Source organism: Loxodonta africana, chromosome 4, assembly GCF_030014295.1.
Source record: "Loxodonta africana isolate mLoxAfr1 chromosome 4, mLoxAfr1.hap2, whole genome shotgun sequence".
Taxonomy (NCBI): Eukaryota; Metazoa; Chordata; class Mammalia; order Proboscidea; family Elephantidae; genus Loxodonta; species Loxodonta africana.
Genome location: NC_087345.1, coordinates 38,691,716 through 38,710,595, shown reverse-complemented (window position 1 = coordinate 38,710,595; position 18,880 = coordinate 38,691,716).

Below are 18,880 nucleotides of genomic sequence, written 5' to 3'. Positions count from 1 at the left end.
CTGGGGCCCCTGCACTGAGAAGCTCCTTGACCTAGGAACATCGATGACAAGGACCTTCCCCCAGAGCCAATAGAGAGAGAAAGCCTTCCCTGGAGCTGGCATCCTGAATTTGGACTTCTAGTCTCCTAGACTGTGAGAGAATAAATTTCTCTTTGTTAAAGTCATCCACTTGCGGTATTTCTGTTACAGCAGCACTGGAAATAGGATATTGCAACAATCTCATGGTAGAAAAGCTGCTTGAGGCCCTGATCAATTTCACAAAATATTAATGAGGTAGTTTTAATCATTACCATGAATTTTAGTGTTCAAAACAAAGAAAGGAAGAAATTGTTAGATACTCTGATGCCCTTTTTAAGCTATTCTAAGCATTATACAAAGGGAACTCAACTCCACTGCCACAACTGGGTCACAGGCTCCACTGGCTGAAGTGGTTGAGTGCTCAGCCACATGAAATGGTTCTATTTCTCAGAACTTCTCCAAAGGGACCTCTCCTGCCTGCAGAGATGGAAGTGAGGAAAAAGAAATCTTCCCTGCACTTTTAGGTCTGACCCCTCATTTTTAACTCCCTTCTTATCCATTGATTTAGGCCTTAGGAGATACAGAAATAAAAGTGGAAGCTGGGAAGGGAAGAAATAGTGAAGGATGAAGGGGAGGGCATAATGAAGACTTTCGAGGTATCTATGCTTGTAGTAGTCAAGGCTAAGTGAAGTTAACCACAAAGCTGGAGTTACAAAGCTCTACTTCCTACTTCATACACAGACAGGCTGTGTAGCAGGCTTGACTTAAAGTCGAGTGGTCTGGAGTGAATTCATCCCTTACACACTAGTTCTTCCCAGAGTATTGGTTTTTAAAATCATTATTGTTGGGATTATAAGAGCTTTTCTTCTTATTAAACAAAGTGAAAGTAATTGACTTAATATTTGGATTAAAGAAAAACACAGATTCCATTCTATTATAAAAGTGAGCACATTTATATACGTGTTTATATCTATTATAAAAATGTACATGTTGAAAAGCACAGGGAAGGATAAAGAAAAAAAAACACGTATCTTCTCCTACTCAAAGATAATTATTTTTAACTATTCTCTTCAATTCTTTGATTAGATTCTTTACATAGCCGTTACTATATTATATTTAGAACTTTTACACTTAAAAAGACTAACTTTGTAACTAAATTTTCCTTGTTTTGAGAAACTACTTAAGCATTGTTTTGTTTTGCTATAGCTACACAATACTCCTTGAAGTGGATATATTGTAAATTATATACAAACATTTCTCTAATATACCTAGACATTTAGTTTCTATTCAATAACTATATGACTTTCAATTGTAAAGCTCTCAATACCAGTATAAGTAAATGCAAACTCTTCAAAGAAAGTATTGCCAGCAGTAAGAGAAAAGTTTAAACCGAAACCAAATCCACTGCTGTCGAGTCAATTCCGACTCATAGTGACACTATAGGGTAGAGTAGAACTGCCCCATAGAGTTTCCAAGGAGCACCTGGTGGACTTGAACTGCCGACCTTTTGGTTAGCAGCCATAGCACTTAACCACTACACCACCAGGGTTTCCAGAGAAAAGTTTAGGAAGCATTTTAGTCATTGGATTCCTTTAGCCAAGAAAAATAGATCTAACATCACTAAATTATAAATAAAAGCAGGAAATGCCCTGAAATTTCTTCCGGAATGATGTATTTCTTAACCCTGTGTTAACTTAAAATTTAGACCAGTTCTAGGAGAGATTTGGAAGAGAGAGAAGTCATGAATAAGAGAACTAATGTATTAGAATAAGAGATGTGTGGTGGTATAAAGACATGAAGTTAGGAAAAAAGAGAAAATGCAGGGTTTCATCATGCGATAAGGAGCCCTGGTGGTGCAGTGGTTAAGTGCTCAGCTACTAATGGAAAAGTCAGTGGTTCGAATCCATTACTAGTTTCTCCATGGGAGGAAGATGTGGCAGTCTGCTTCCATAAAGATTACAGCCTAGGAAACCCTATGAGGACAGTTCTACTCTGCCCAATAGTATTGCTATGAGTTAGAATCTAGTCAATGGCAATGGGTATCATGTGATCCCTGGCAGGTGTCCTCCTGTCACTCCCTTTGATGGTATTTTGGACTCTGATAAACTTGACACAAATCCTTAAACTCTCGACAAAACACTTTCTTAAACAGAGAATTTTAAAAATCATTTCCAACTAGCTACTGCAAGTGTCCTTTTGCCAAAGCATATATTCATCTTTTTTGTGCTCTTTAGACTATACCAGCAACAGGATAGGCAGCCCCATACTGTGTCACAGAATCAGCATGGCTAGATTCACCACTGTGGAAAGCTTTTTGAAGTGAAAGAGAATTTAGAGTCTTCCTAAAATCCAATTACCCTGGACTCCTGCAGCAGAATGGGACAAAAAAAGCAATATCATTATGCTTTCATTTGATTTTCATGTAAATCAATTATTTTGCTTCAGAAAGCTGTCATATAATTTTGAGTTTGTTCAACATGTTTTGCACAAAGTATATGCAATATTTGTTATCGGTTTGTCTTCACAAAACCTTGAGAGATGGGTTATTGTTGTTGGGTGCCATCAAGTCGATTCTGACTCATAATGACCCCATGTGACAGAGCAGAACTGCCCCATTGGGTTTTCTTGTCCGTAATCGTTATGGAAGCAAATTGCCAGGTCTTTCTACCACAGAGCTGCTGTGGGGGTTTAAACTGCCAACCTTTTGGTTACCAGCCAACCACTTAACCTTTGCACCACCACAGTTCCTTTGCGTGATGAGTAGGGCATGTATTCATACCTCTGTTTCAGAGATAAGAACATAGATAAAGAAACCAGGTGTCCTGTCTTTCAGCCCAGCATGCCTTCCCTATCATACTAGTCTATTGCAATGGTTTTGGAAAACAGCATTGCCAGAGAGTCCGTGGTCACATGATTCACACTTCTGTGATCAGATATCTCAAAACAATTTTGTACTTCCATTTTCAAGCTTGGCATATAAACTCTAAGCATTTTCCTTAAGCATATTTTGATGTATTCTATCTTAAGCATCTCCAAGTTTCTTCAAAAGTGGATTTTGAACTTTTCTTAATCTAACTACCCAACTTAGAGAAAGGAAACAAAGATAATTTTGGCATTCATTTTCCCAAACACTTATAATGGATAAAAATAAATCTTTACATACAGTAACATATTTGAAAAACCATGACCAAAATTTAAGTGGGAAATGCAAGTGTGTCTTTTTCTTAAATGCAAAAAAATCTAAACTGTGTGCAGTTTAAATTAAATAAGTGAATATTTATCTTGACATTACCAAATGCTGTCAAATACCAAACGCTCAACAATAGATTTTGGAAAAAAAAAAAAAAATTAGATTCATAAAGGCTCAGCCTGAAAGGTTCATCAATAGAAAATGCACTTGTGGTGCCCATTCTCACCAATTCCATTCAATATTGTATTAGAAGTCCTAGCCCAAGCAATAAGACAAGAAAAATAAATGAAAGGTATCCAGATTGGAAAATAAGAAGTAAAATTGTATCTATTTGTGGATGATATGATCCTATATATATAAAGTTCCAAAAAGTCCACAAGAAAACTTCTGGAGCTAATAGAGAAATTCAACAAAGTTACGGAGTATGAAGTCAACAAACAAAAATCAGTTGTGTTTCTATACACCACCAATGAGAAATATGAAAGGGAAATCAGGGAAACGATTTTATTTATAATAGCATCTAAGAGAATAAAATATCTAGGAATAAATCTAACCAGGGATGTAAAGGACCTATACAACTATAAAACACAGCTGAAAGAGATTAAAGAAGACTTAAGTAAATGGAGGTGTGTTCCATGTTCATGGATTGGAAGACTTAATATTGTTAAGATGTCAATACTACCCAAAGTGATCTATTTCTTTACAGAAATAGAAAAAAAAATCTTAAGTTTATATAGAATGGCAAGAGGCCCTGAATAGCTAAAGCAATGTTGAAAGAGAAAAACAAAGTAGTAGGGCTCACAAGTCCTGATTTTAAAACATACTATAAGCCACAAGAAGCCCTGGAGGTAAAGGAGCCCTAGTGGCATAGTGGTTAAGAGATATAGCTGCTAATCAAAAGTTCAGCAGTTCAAATCCACCAGCCACTCCTTGGGAACCCTATGGGGTAGTTCAGCTCTGTCCTGTAGGCTCACTATGAGTTTATGGCAACAGGTATACAGCCACAGTAATCAAAACAGCCTGGAACTAGCATAACAATAGATACACAGACCAATGGAATAAAATTTAGAGTCTACAAGTAAACTCACACATCTATGGTCAACTGATTTTTGACAAGGGTACTAAGTCCATTCAATGGGGGAGAAGAGTCTCTTTAACAAATAGTGTTGGGAAAATTGGATTTCCACATGCAAAAAAAAAAAAATGAAATAGGATTCATGCCTCACCTTCACACACAAAAAAACAGATTCAAAATGGATTAAGAACCTAAATGTGTAAACTGAAACCATAAAATTGTTAGAAGAAAAAGCAGGGGAACACTGTGAGGCCTAGCTATTAACAGCAGATGATCTAAGCTGATAACAAAAGCACAAACAACAAAAGACTAAATAAATGGGACCTCATAAAAATTTAAAACTTTCATTCATCAAAAGACTTTACCAAAAAAGTGAAAAGACAAGCTACCGACAAGGAGAAGATTTTTCAAAACCATATATCTGACAAGAATCTAATAACCAAAATATATAAAAAACTTCCACAACTTAACAACAAAAAAACAAATAACCTGATCATAAAATAGGTAAAGGACTTGCATAGACATTTCACCAGAGGACGAATGGCCACCAAACACATGAAAAGATGCTCAGTGTCATTAGCCATCAGAGGGATGAAAATCAAAACCACAAGAAGACACTATTTCACTCCCACTAGGGTGGCTAGGGGCTCTGGTGGCACAGTGGTTAAGAGCTCTGCTGCTAACCAAAAGGTCAGCAGTTTGAACCCACCAGCTCCTTGGAAACCCTATGGGGCAGTTCTTCTCTGCCCTATAGGGTCACTACGAGTCAGAATCGACTCAATGACAATGGTTTTTGTAACGATGGCTAAGATTAAAAAAACAGAAAATAACAAATGTCGGTGAGGGAGTAAAGATTGGAACTTTTATCCATTGCTGGTGGGAATGCAAAATGGTGCAGGCATTGTGGAAAACAACATAGCAGTTCCTCAAAAAAACTAAAAATAGAACTACCATACTCAAAACTCTCACTGCCATTGAGTCGAATCCAACTCGTAGTGACCCTATAGGACAGAGTAGAACTGCCCCGTAGGGTTTCCAAGGAGTGCCTGGGGGGTTCGAACTGGTAGCATAGCTCTTAACCACTAAGCCATCAGGGTTTCCACGGGAACTACCATATGACCCAACAATTCTACTCCTAAGGATGTACAAAAAAGACTTGAAAGTGCAGACTCAAACAAAGACTTGAACACCAATGTTCATTGCAGCACTATTCACAATAGCCAAAAGTTGGAAACAACCTAAATGCCCATCAACATATGAATGGATAAACAAAATGTTGTACATGCATACAATGAATACTACTCAGCCAGCAGGAGAAATGAAGTCTTGATACATGTTACAGTACAGATGGAGCTTGAAGATGTTATGCTGAGCAAAATAAGCCAATCACAAATGGACAAATATTGTATGACCTCACTTATGTAAAAACGCAAGAAAAGAAAAATGTAAAGGGAACAAAATTTATTACTGGTTACCAGGCTGAGAGGGATGGGGGAAGTGAGAGTTAACGGTGACAGAAATAGCACATTGATTAAGAGTAGGGTTGCACAGCTGATAATTGTTAATTGCTGTCGATAAGCTGCACACTTGTGAAAAGATGAATTGGCAAAAGATGTGTAAAAGATATATTTATAACAATGAAAAAAAAAAAAAAGAGTAGCTCCTGAGGCTGCTTACGTACAACCAAAAACCTCGTGGGATTTGGTTGCTTGGTTTGGAAGTTTGGGGTCATGGTTTCATGGGACATCCCAGTTAATTGGCCTAATAACACGTTTAGTGCTTCTGTTCTACTTCCTAGTTTGTTGCATAGTGCCTGGGATCTTAAAAGCTTCAAGCAGCCATTCAAGGGACAACAATGGGTCTCTATTCGCCCGGAGCAACAGAGGAAGAAGGAGAGTCAGGAATAGGAGGAGGATACGGAATGTGTGGCTGGCTTCCTCCATGAACAACTGTCTCCTTTGCCATCAGACTAAAAAACTGGTTGGTGCCTGGCTACCCTTACTGTATATTTTGATCAAAGATTCTATAGAAGAATCCTGATCAAAAAGGGAAAAAGCAGAACAGAATTTCAAATTGCTTTTTTATGGACTGCAGACTTTCTGGAGCCATGGCAGCTGGGTGAACCCCTGAAACTATTGCCCTACAATAATTTTTAAACCTTAAACCAAAAATATACCCTAAAGTCTTAACTAGTAAAAATGTCTGTCTCAAGCATTATGCTACTTTAAGAACTATCTATATAGGATCAAATTGATAAAAGCAACTCGAAAAATCAGATAGAAACCTTAGGGGGCAGTGAATTTATGTCAATGGGAGAGGAACAACTCAGAAAAGGAGAGTGCGAGTGGTTGCACAACTCGAGGAATATACAATGTCACTATATGGTACATGAAGAAACTATTGATTTGATGTATTTCACTGTGTATATTCTCAACAACAAAATTAATTTTTTAAAAAACAAAATGCATTCGTATACGCCTGTTTCCCTTTTTAAGTAATATGACTTCTCAATAAAACGAATATAAAAGACTCTTGGAGAACATACAACTGAAACAGGATACGTCCATTATTTATGATACTTTACGATATTTTTAACTTCCTTTTAAAATGAAAGGAAAAACCATATTGAAAGCTACTTTCATTAGGGATGGGTGTATGTATGTGTGTGTGTGTGGATGTTTGTTATTGTTGTTAAACAGCAGTTTACAAGAACCCTCAACTAGCCTGTGAATGTGGTTACAAGTTGGCATTTGACTATATTGAGTTTAACACTTGATTCTACACTGCTCTACAGCCTGGTATTGTTTCATATTTCCCAAAAGATGGCAGGCATCTTGAGGTTAAGAACTCTGTCTTACATTTTTTGTATCCTCCACAGTGCCTGCTACAGTGTTTGTGTTGAATTTAAAGAAATAAATTTATCCAGCGTTCCATGAGAACCAGTCCAACTAAACTTCCGGTCTTGGGAATAAATTGTTTTTATTCTCTTGAACTGTAAAACTGAATGCTCATATTATTTTATGAAGCATCTTGACCCTATAATAACCTGTATTTGCATAATATGTTTGCAAGTATTACGTGAACAATAATATATTTTTTGCTGTTATTTTTGCTTGATCCCTGAAGGTTTTGAAGCCTTGGACACAATTTTATAAATGTAGTAAACAGAAGGTATGTAAATACTATAATAGAAAGCAGAGAGTGTATCATCCCTGAATTTCTCGTAGATTGTCTATAAAGATTTGGGGACCTCTTAGAAGGACAGCAGGGTCATCCTTTCCTTATATAGCTATCTATAAGCTCAGATACATCAACACATAATTGTTACTGGAAAGCATGTTGTCTTATTGTATTAAGCAAGGGCACAGTGGGCAAATCCCACCTTCATTGCTAACCGCATGGTAAGGACCAGAATGAACCCAAAGTGTGGAAATAGGTCCAGTCCTCACCTCCCAGCTTCTTCGTCCTCATTGCCAGTCGCTTACACAATACTCTCTCTCACTCTCTCTCTAGTCAGAGCTAGATCAGAGCTCAGAAGTTAGATAGACACTTTCTTTCAGACTGCTAAACAGGCAGACGCCAGGCCCTGCTGGCACTCACTGCTCCTGTAGTTTTGTTAATTCGATGGAATGATTCACAGAATTCACAGAGAATAAAACCCATTGCTATTGAGTCCATTCCAACTCATAACGACCCTGTAGGACAGAGTAGAGCTGCCCTTTAGGGTTTCCATGGCTATAATCCTTATGGACACAGATTACCACATCTTTCTCCCGAGGAGTGGCTGGTGGGTTTGAACCACTGACCTTTCAGTTAGCAGACGAATACTTAACTGCTGTGCCACCAGGGCTCCTATCACAGAGAATACCCTATACCTATTTCAGATTTATTACAACCAAAAAGGATACAAAGCAAGAGATATATAGGGTAAGGTCTAGGAGGGCTCACAGCTCAAAGCTTCTATGTCCCAAAGAGTGACATGTTAGCCTTTCCCATGAATGGTCACCAGCCAGGAAGCTCCATCCCTGAGTCTTAGGGCTCAGGGATTTTATCAGCCTCACCACTGTGACCACGATAGATTACATCATTCCTCACGAGGCTTACTCAGCATCGGGCCCCCACAGTGGTCCCTCTTGGTCTGGTTAGCCCCCATTCATTAGCCTCTGGTGTTGATATGGCTTGAAAGAATTGCAAACACAGGCCAAATGGCTTTCTGTAAGGTGATTCCACACCTCACACTTATCCAAGACCAAAATCAATTCCTTTTCAAGCAACAGGTGTTTACTTAGGCTGCCTCTGTTGTGTTCTTTCTCTTCCTCTTTACTGGTGCCAGACATTGTTTCTGTTCCTATAGATTCTGACTTAAAAGCTCATGACTGTAATATCTTGTTCTTGAACCCTGTACATGGACAATCTGACAGTGTCACCTAATTCCAACTGGACTCTACTTCTATTGCCTTGTCTGGTATTTACAGGTAGGTTCAGTTAAGGTAGTAGTTCTTTGTCCTTTTGAGGTGTTCCTTGAAAATGTTATGAAAGCTATGAATCTATCTACTCCAAAAAATTCATATATGTACAAGTGCACAAAATTTTGCATACAATTTCAAGAGGTTCATAATCCTTCAGAGATCCTTTTTAAGGAACTTCTCTCGATAGCAATCTAGAGTGTAAAAAAAACTACAGGAACAATACAAATCTGTATAGCCTAGGATCAACTTTCATACCTGCCAGTGGATAACTTCTTTTGAGCTTTTAGATAGAAGGGAGCAACAGGGAAGCTCAGACATACAGAGCCAAGTTAATGAACGTGTTGGTTCTTTAGGAGCCCTGTGGCGCAGTGGTTAAAGCACTTGGCTGGTGACCGAAAGGTCAGCGATATGAACCCACTAGCCACTCCTCAGGAGAAAAAAGCGTCAGTCTGCTTCCATAAAGATTTATGGAACCTATGGGGCAGTTCTACTTTATCCTACAGAGTTACTATGAGTCAGAATCGATTCGACGGCAGTGGGTTTGGTGTGGTTTTCAGTAGGTTCTTTTCTAATTATGATCAAATAAGTTTCCAAACAGCCAGAAAAGGCCGATGACAATAAAGCCAATAAAAACAGATTTAATTAATTCTTAGTGGAGTTTAAGAAAAGCTCGTGCTGGTCTTTATCACCTCCAAGATTTTCCTTCCAATCGCCAAAGTAAAGATATGCATTGTAGAAATGTTGGAAAGTATGGAAAATCATAACTAAGAATTTTTAAATCACCCACAATCCCACGACAAGAGATACTCAATGTCAACATTTTAATGCACAACTTTCCAGTCTTTTGTTAACGGATATTTTTTACATTTCTAGAGCACCTTTTCTTCAAGTTCTCCTTCACTTTTATGTAAGAACCTGTTGTACATTGAAAGATTTAGATCAATTCTTGGGGATATGAGAAACTTCAGGATGCCAAGGACTTCTGCCCCAGGTTTAAGCAATTGTGAACTTTGACTGCAGACTCACCTACAAGCCTCTTCACATATACACGGCAGAGGCTCTAGCTGAAGGCCAAGCTTCCGTTAGAGATTCCTGCTGTGTCTTCTGGTTGTTAGCTCCACCATCAATGTTTGTCATTGTGACATTAATTATAGTTCTGGAAGCCAACTGCCTTAGGTCAACTCTTGGGTCCGCTGTCTCCTTCTAGTTTTATGAACTGAGCAAGTTACTTAACTCATCTGTGCCTAGGCATCCCGGAAGTTCTCAGCTATAAAATGGTAGTAATGGTGATTAACTGAGTTTGTGCCTGTGAAATATGTAGAACACTGACTGTCACCTAGGAAGCACGCAGTACATGCTAGCTATCATTATTATTGTTTTGATGTTGTTTTTGTTATCATCTCCCATATTTTCTGCTTTTTTAGCTTGGCTGTCATTGTTTGTCCTTGTCAGTTACCTAATCCGTGGCATCCTAGCAAATTCTCTCTAGATTTAAATGATTCTCTGTTTTTTCTAGTGCATTCATTTATTTAATTGATTTTTTTTTTTTTTTTTTTTTTGAGTCAACTACCTGCCGAGCACTATACCTGGGCTCTGGATACAGCAGTGGCCTCCACTCTCAAGGTATTTGGAGATTCTTGGTGGCAGCAGACACACACACATACACACAGTGTATTTACAATACCAAGTGAGAGGTGCTTCCAAGGAGGTATGTGACCCAGACCTTGGAGGAAGAGGAAGGTAATGCTTCCAAGAGGAAGTGCCTCTAAACTGAATCCTGGAGCAGGAGTAAACCAAAATGGTATGGCAGCCAAAGAGAGAGAGTCCTGTAGAGTCATAAAACAAGGGAATTGACAAAGATTTCCAAGGTCCCTTCCAGTTCAAAAGTTCTAAGACTGCTGTCTGCCTGGTAAGTGAAATCCACCTGATCCTTCCAGCCACACACATCCTTGGCCTAGGATCCTGCCAAATGGAAATCAGCTGGTGGCAGTACAAGGAGCAGGTTTGGGGGAGCATCAGCCCCCACCAAGGCTCATGAAAGCAGCTACCCTGCTTTCTTTTATATGTACAATGATGTTTTCTCAACATTATGTTAAATGCTATACAAACTGGGCTTCAAAAAGTCCTTGCTAGACTTCTGGTGCCATTGTGGTCCAGGCTGCGCCGGAGGGTGGGCGGCAGTTAGATGGGGCGTGCCATGCGGCCTCAGATGCCTGAGCTGGCCACCATGGTCAAGTTCTCCGCTTGGGCGGCCTGGCACAGTGTGCCAGCTGTAGCCGTGTCAGCGTATTACAATGCCATCTCCTACCAACCTGGCTACAGTAGGAAAGTGAAACACTCGAGGATCTCGTGCACAGACGATAGCTACGCTGACCTTCAGAGAGAAACCAGCTACTAACGCCAGCAAATTGTGGGGAACTTCCTTCTTTGCAGCTGTCACGAGATCCAATTTATTAACGTTTAAGAAAACCCCTCCTAGAAGGAGTGTGCTGTCTCATTCGGGGGAGAGCAACTAGGCGTATATGGCAACCAAACCAAAAAACCAAACGCAGTGCCATCGAGTAGATTCCAACTCATAGCGACCCCATAGGACAGAGTGGAACTGCCCCATAGAGTTTCCAAGGAGCGCCCGGTGGATTCGAACTGCCAACTCTTTGGTTAGCAGCTATAGGATTTAACCACTACGCCGCCAGGGTTTCCGAGTATATGGCAAGGTATACATAAATTTTTGTAGGGGAGACTGACTTGATTTGTAAACTTTCACTTAAAGCACAATTTAAAAAAAAGAAAGAAAAAGAAATGCCCTCCTATGATCCCTAATAAGGCCACTGCACTTGCTACCATGTTGTTCTTGATGGTGCCTTTCTCATTATCAGGAAACCCTGGGGGCGTAGTGGTTAAGTGCCAGGGCTGCTAACCAAAAGGTCAGCAGTTCGAATACACCAGGTGCTCCTTAGAAACTCTATGGGGCAGTTCTACTCTGCCCTACAGGGTTGCTATGAGTCAGAATCGACTGGAGGGCAGTGGTTTTGGGTTTTTTTGTTCTCATTATCATAGGCTCCCTCCTGCTGGCAGGGTGTGTCAGCAAAGCAGGGACAGACTGGGCTGTTCTTGGCATCCTGGTGTTTCTGCCAAGATTCTACCACCTGCACATTGCCTAGGATGCATCCAAAGGACTACTGGGGATACTCCTAGGACATTCCAGACTTTGATGACTAGCACCCACTTCATGCCAGAGGAGAAGAGTCATAGATGAGACTGAGTCCAGTTTAAGACCTTGGGCAGAGACTAAAGCTAAGGGCTGAGAATACTATAGTTTGCAGATGTCCAACAAAACTAGACAGATTTTATAGGTCTATTCCAAAGTTGTTAACTTAGCTTACAAATAACAAACAAACAAACAAAAACCGAACCAAACCCATTGCCGTAAAGTCAATTCTGACTCATAGAGACCCTATAGGACAGAGCAGAACTGCCCCCATAGGCTTTCCAAGGAGCGCCTAGTAGATTCAAACTGCTAAACTTTTTTTTTTTTTGCTGTTGTCAGCAGCTGTACCTCTTAACCACTTTCATCTCCTGGCCCTGGCAAAAACTTCAGACAAGTTTTTTCACATGAGTCTGTACCATTGGAGAAGAGTGATGTTAATTTTATGGGGAAACAGGAAGTTATTCTGTAGTGGAAAGGGTTGCAGCCACTACCCTTTTTAGAGTTGAACGTTCTCAAAGTTTTCATTGCCAATTTGTTTTTGTGGCAAATTAAAAAATGCAATATGTCTAATTTTTTTTTAACTAAGCTATTTATTTTGAAAATAGATACCTAAGTATCTTACCCCCTATACTTATCTCCATGTGTTCCAACGAAACACAAGATAACCCAAGGGACACGACACTAGTAAAAATCAAAAAATGATATGACCACATCTATAATATTTTCTAACCTGCTTACTGACAGCAGCCAGGAATTTTTTTAACCTCAGGGCAGGTTTTCAAAATGTGAAGATTTTCTTCATTCTTTGGTCAGCTCTGATCTGGTTCACTGGAAGTTTGGCCAGCATAATTGGGGCCACTCTGTCCCCTGTAGATCAAGATATTCTTGGTTTATATCATGCCTTTAAGGAGTGGCTTATTGGTTGTTTCCTAACGAAAAATGTAAATAAGTAGTTATTATCTAGAGCTTTACAATCTCTTCATTAGCACCTTGTATTATGTCATTCTGCCGAACATGAAAAGGTAGCCTGGATCACTAGAGAACTAGGCAGCTTAGTTTGATTCTGTCTCCTGGCTTGCAAAATGACACATTCAAAAAAAATTAAAATTTCAAAATCCAAAAAAAAGTCCCTGCTATCCTAAGTTCTCAATCAATATTCCATCAATTCCTGGAGCCTTGTTTTTTGCCAATGCCTTCAGAGCAGCTTGGACTTCTTCCTTCAGTACCATCGGTTCCTGATCATATGCCACCTCTTGAAATGGTTGAATATCGACTAATTCTTTTTGGTATAATGACTCTGAGTATTCCTTCCATCTTCTTTTGATGCTTCCTGCATCGTTTAATATTTTCCCCATGGAATCCTTCACTACTGCAACTTGAGGCTTAAATTTTTTCTTCAGTTCTTTCAGCTTGAGAAATGCCAAGCGTGTTCTTCCCTTTTGGTTTTCCATCTCCAGCTCTTTGCACGTCATTATAATACTTTACTTTGTCTTCTCGAGAGGCCCTTTGAAATCTTCTGTTCGGTTCTTTTACTTCATAAATTCTTCCTTTTGCTTTAGCTGCTCAACGCTCAAGAGCAAGTTTCAGAGTCTCCTCTGACATCCATCTTGGTCTTTTCTTTCTTTCCTGTCTCTTCAGTGACCTCTTGCTTTCTTCATGTTCAACAAACAGATGCAGCGCTGGAGGTACTCACTTGTCTATGCCAAGAAATATGGAAGACAGCTTCCTGGCCAACTGACTAGAAGAGATCCATATTTATGCCTATTCCCAAGAAAGGTGATCCAACTGAATGTGGAAATTATAGAACAATATCATTAATATCGCACTCAAGCAAAATTTTGCTGAAGATCATTCAAAAACAGCTGCAGCAGTATATCCACAGAGAACTGCCAGAAATTCAGGCCTGTTTCAGAAGAGGGTGTGGAACCAGGGATATCATTGCTGATGTCAGATGGATCCTGGCTAAAAGCAGAGAATACCAGAAGGATGTTTACCTGTGTTTTATTGACTATGCAAAGGCATTCAAGTGTGTGGATCATAACAAACTATGGATAACACTGCAAAGAATGCAAATTCCAGAACACTTAATTGTGCTCATGAGGAGCCTTTACATAGATCAAGAGGCAGTTGTTCAGACAGAACAAGGGGATACTGATTGGTTTAAAGTCAGGAAAGGTGTGTATCAGGGTTGTATTCTTTCACCATACCTATTTAATCTGTATGCTGAGCAAATAATCCAAGCCTCTGGACTATATGAAGAAGAACAGGGCATCAGGATTGGAGGAAGACTCATTAACAACCTGAGTTATGCCGATGACACAACCTTCTTGCTGAAAGTGAAGAGGACATGAAGCACTTACCAATGAAGATCAAAGACCATAGCCTTCAGTATGGATTACACCTCAATATAAAGAAAACAAAAATTCTCACAACTGGACCAATGAGCAACATCATGATAAAAGGAGAAAAGATTGAAGTTGTCAAGGGTTTCATTTTACTTGGATCCACAATCAACAGCAATGGAAGCAGCAGTCAAGAAATCAAAAGACGCATTGCACTGGGCAAATGTGCTGCAAAGGACCTCTTCAATGTGTTGAAGAGCAAAGATGTCACCCTGAAGACTAATGTGCACCTAACCCAAGCCATGGTATTTTCAATGACATCATATGCATGTGAAAGCTGGACAATGAATAAGGAAGACTGAAGAAGAGTTGACCCTTTTGAATTGTGTTGGTGAAGAATATTGAATGTACCATGGACTGCCAAAAGAACGAACAAATCTGTCTTAGAGGAAGTACAACCAGAATGCTCCTTAGAAGCAAGGATGGCGAAACTGCATCTTACATACTTTGGACATGTTGTCGGAAGGGATCAGTCCCTGGAGAAGGACATCATGCTTGGCAGAGTACGGGGTCAGCGGAAGAGAGGAAGACCCTCAACGAGGTGGATTGACACAGTGGCTGCAACACTGAGCTCAAGCATAACAACGATTGTAAGGATGGCGCAGGACTGGGCAGTGTTTCGCTCTGTTGTGCGTAGGGTCGCTATGAGTCGGAACTGACTTGATGGCACCTAACAACAACAAATCCTAAGTTCCATCTCATGAGACATTCTAGAGATTTTTCCGTAGCTACTCCACCCAGCCAACGATAAATTTTGACCAACAACACCCCAGTGTGAGAGTCTCTTCACCCGACAGCAGAAAGAATTTCCTATAGATTCTGTTTTCTAGCCAATTAAAATGGTTTTCCCACTCCTCGGTGAAGGAGTCCCAAATAGGAAAAAAAAAAAAAAAAAGCACTAGATACTAGTGATGGTTAATGTTGTACATCAACTTGGCTGGGCCATGAGTCTCTGTGGTTTGGCAGTCATCTAATGATGTAGTCATCCTCCATGATGTGATCAGCCAATCAATTTAAGGGGAGTTTCCTTGGGGGTGTGGCCTGTATCCAATGTATATATGGACATTCACCCAAAGCTTGCTTACTTGCTCTGAATTTTGTATATGGCTTGTCATCATCTGACTTTCCATTTTTGGAACTTAAGCCAGCTACCTGCCATATTGCCTGCTGATCTTGGGGTTCATCAGCCTCCAAAGCCTGTGAGCCAGCGACCTGTCATCTTACCTGCCAACCTTGGGATTCGTTGGCCTCCACAGCTTGTGAACCAGTGGCCTAGCGTCTGACCTGCCAGTCTTGGCCTGGTCAGCCCCTGCAGCTATGAAAGTCAAGAGAAGCCTCCAGCCTGATGCCTGACCCACGGACTTGGGACTCATCAGCCTCTACAACTGTGTGAGCCATTTCCTTGAGATAAATCTCTCTTCCTCTCTCTCTATATATACATGTGTGTACGTGTCTGTATATATACATATACGCTTCACTGGTTTTGCTTCTCTAGAGAACCCAGCTTAAGACAATATCTAAATAAAAAACTTTCCTAAATGTTTAAGTTCCTGTTAAAATAACAGAAGAATCCTGACTTCTATGCAGTAGCAGTAAAACATTACTCAAAGCACCACTTATTCAGAGTTAGAAAAAGGGCATATATCAACCTCTTTTGCTTCTAGTTCCTCAGAGAAATGGGCCCTTATACAGAGGTCTCAAGAGGTGGATATTCACTGTTGAGTACTAGGGAGCAACCAAGTGGAAGTACATAAAACAACACAAATAGATTTTAAAGATAGAATCCTTTTAAGACAGAGAATAAGATATATATTTATACTTTCCATAGCTTAAAAATATATCCAAATAAAATAAAAATATGTATTTTGCAAGCATATATAAGGACAAAAAATATATATATTTACCCATTCTGGAATGGCTTCTGGTAGGGGCAGAGAATTCAAAATTTGGTATGAGGATAAAGAGACATAAATAAATGGGCCTTTGAGGATCAATGATGATAATGTACCCTAACTGAGGAATATGATCAATTCAGTTGAGCCTTCAACTGAGTTTCCTAAACCCAAAACCAAACAATAACCAAAAACTAAGGCATGATTAAAAATTAGCATAAATAGTTTTAAAAAATGGGAATAACTTTTCTCTGAAGAAGAAATTATGTTTGCACTGGAGGAAAATGACACATGATACAGTTACTATGTCAAGAGGGGAAATCCAGCAACAAGCATCTATGGATTGCCTCCTCTGCCTAGAACACAAAAGTATCACCCTGCTCTCTGGCCCCCTGGGGCTTGTGGCCTAGTTATAAGAATGAAGTATTATTTCACCAGGTAGGAATGAACACTGACAACCAAATCAATCATCATTAAATTTTCACACAGAAATGACTGTTAAGAAATTTTCAATTCATGGAATAATATCAGTTAAGACTTTATTTTAACCATACACAGGTGAGTAACTTATAGGTCATACTTTATAAAAACATTATATAATTCAAAAACTTCATTTTTTGGTTATCCCAACCATTCTAGAGTCTAATACTTATATCATGAGTGTGCCCAACTTATATTCAAACAGTATGGACAGTCATTTCCACACCCACATGGACGAACCTTTATGGAACATTTCTCTTTCTCATCCCCTTCCATCTCCCCAGCAGTGTCTGTCTGTCTGCCTATCCCTCTGTCTCTCTAATTTTCCTAATGGTTTACAGCTTGATTTTTAAACATTTTTATATGCGGAAATTTTATAGATATGCAAAAATATCATGAATTTCTATGTATCTGTCTTCAACAATAATCAATTCCTGCCCAATCCAGTTTCTTCCACATAGCCACCCATTTTCCTTGGCCCCAAAAATCCAGATTGTTTTGAAGCAAATTTCAGACATCATATTACTTCAGCTCTGAATATTTTAATAAATTTCTAAAAGATAAGGATGCCCCTTTTTAAACAATTATAATACCATCATCACACCCTACAAAAGTACCAAGTGCTTAATATCATCAAATATTTGGGGTTCACATTCCTGATTGTCCCATAAATGTCTTATTGTTGTGTACTTTATTCCCTTGAATCTAAACTCAACCAAGGTCCATACATTGTAATTGATTAACATACCTCTACGGGACATACATATATATATAGGCTTTCATGCTTAAACAAAAATGCAGATTTGTTATGTAGCAAAAACAACCGTCTCCAGATGAACCAGGAGTTCAACATGCTGGTCCGAAGATGGTGAAAATGTCAAGTCATAGCCTTCATGAGGAGATAACCACCTGACATGTGCCTTTCTCTGAATGATAAAGGAAAGAAGGAGCAGCCTTTCCCAGTAAACATTTTTATGAGAGAACTGCATATAAATGTGATACTTCTGAAACAAAATTCTCTGCAATAAACCGGGAATGAGGAAATAGAAAACGAACTGAAAATCATTTCTTCATTTCAGTGGAAGAGAAATTTATAAACAGTCAAACCAAAAAGTCTGCTTTTAAAATCTGGCAAATACTGGTTGGATTGGTTAACCAAGGCTTTTTAATTTTTAAACTTTGCTTACTCCATTCTAGTCTGTGCCCTTTGTAAAAGAAAAAAAAAAAAAGATTCTCTTTAATTTAAACGAAATTGTAATCAAGACTTCCACTTCTGTTTCCCACCTTAAGACCGCCTCTCGGGACTCCACCTTAAACAACAGAGCTCTTTCATTTTATAACTGAAAGTAGAGCTGTGCTCCACTAGGTTTACTCAAAGAAACTCCAGTGTTAGAATATAACACTTACAAAATAATAATTCCTATGTTTTTTTTTTTTTTAATGGAAGCAGCAGGACAAACTCACAGTAATGCAGCATAGGAGTTAAGAATGGGCTGCAAAGAGAAAAGGCTGCCCCTGGTTCTTCACCTGTAAAATGGGGACAGTAAAAAGTAGCTGCCTCACAGTCCTCTAACCACGCACTAACCCACTGCCGTTGCGTCGATTCCATCTCATAGCAACCCTATAGGACAGAGTAGAACTGCCCCATAGAGTTTCCAAGGAGTGCCTGGTGGATTCGAACTGCCGACCGTTGGGTTAGCACTTAGCCACTACACCACCAGGGTTTCCCACAGTCCTCTGGATCATTCAAATGAGGGCACATAAAACACCCAGCACTGGCCAACACTCAATAAAGACTAAATCAAAAACCAAACCTGTTGCCGTCAAGTCCATTCCAACTCATAGCAACTCTATAGGACGGAGAAGAGTTGCTCCATAGGATTTTCAAGGCTGTAATCTTTCCTCAGCAGAGCACCTGGTGGGTTCAAATCATGGACCTTTCAGTTAGCATCCAAGCGCTTAACAACCAGGGCTCCTTCCAATACAGATGATCATTAATCATTAAGAGCATTGGTAGCTCAGTGATAGAGTTCTCCCCTTTAATGCAGGAGACCTGGGTTGCATTACCAGCCTAATGTACCTGGGTAGTGCAAACGGTTAACATGTTCGGCTGCTAACCAAAAGGCTGGCAGTTCAAATTCACCCA